We start from the raw sequence: 206 nt of genomic DNA on the forward strand, positions 1-206 counted from the left end.
CTTTATTTCAAGGATTTTTCTTTTCAGTTCAAACCCTAATTGATATATTTATGCTATTTGATAATTTTATGCACATTAAAGTGGTTTTTTGATTCAGTGTATGTTACTAATATAATTTTACAATGTTTTCTGTGATGCACATTTTTGTAATTGCTGGATCAAAGAACTGACTTCACTTCTCTGAATCTTTCACAATATAGAGAATA

The sequence above is a fragment of the Camelus ferus genome, chromosome 29 (genome assembly GCF_009834535.1).
Source record: "Camelus ferus isolate YT-003-E chromosome 29, BCGSAC_Cfer_1.0, whole genome shotgun sequence".
NCBI classification, from domain to species: Eukaryota; Metazoa; Chordata; class Mammalia; order Artiodactyla; family Camelidae; genus Camelus; species Camelus ferus.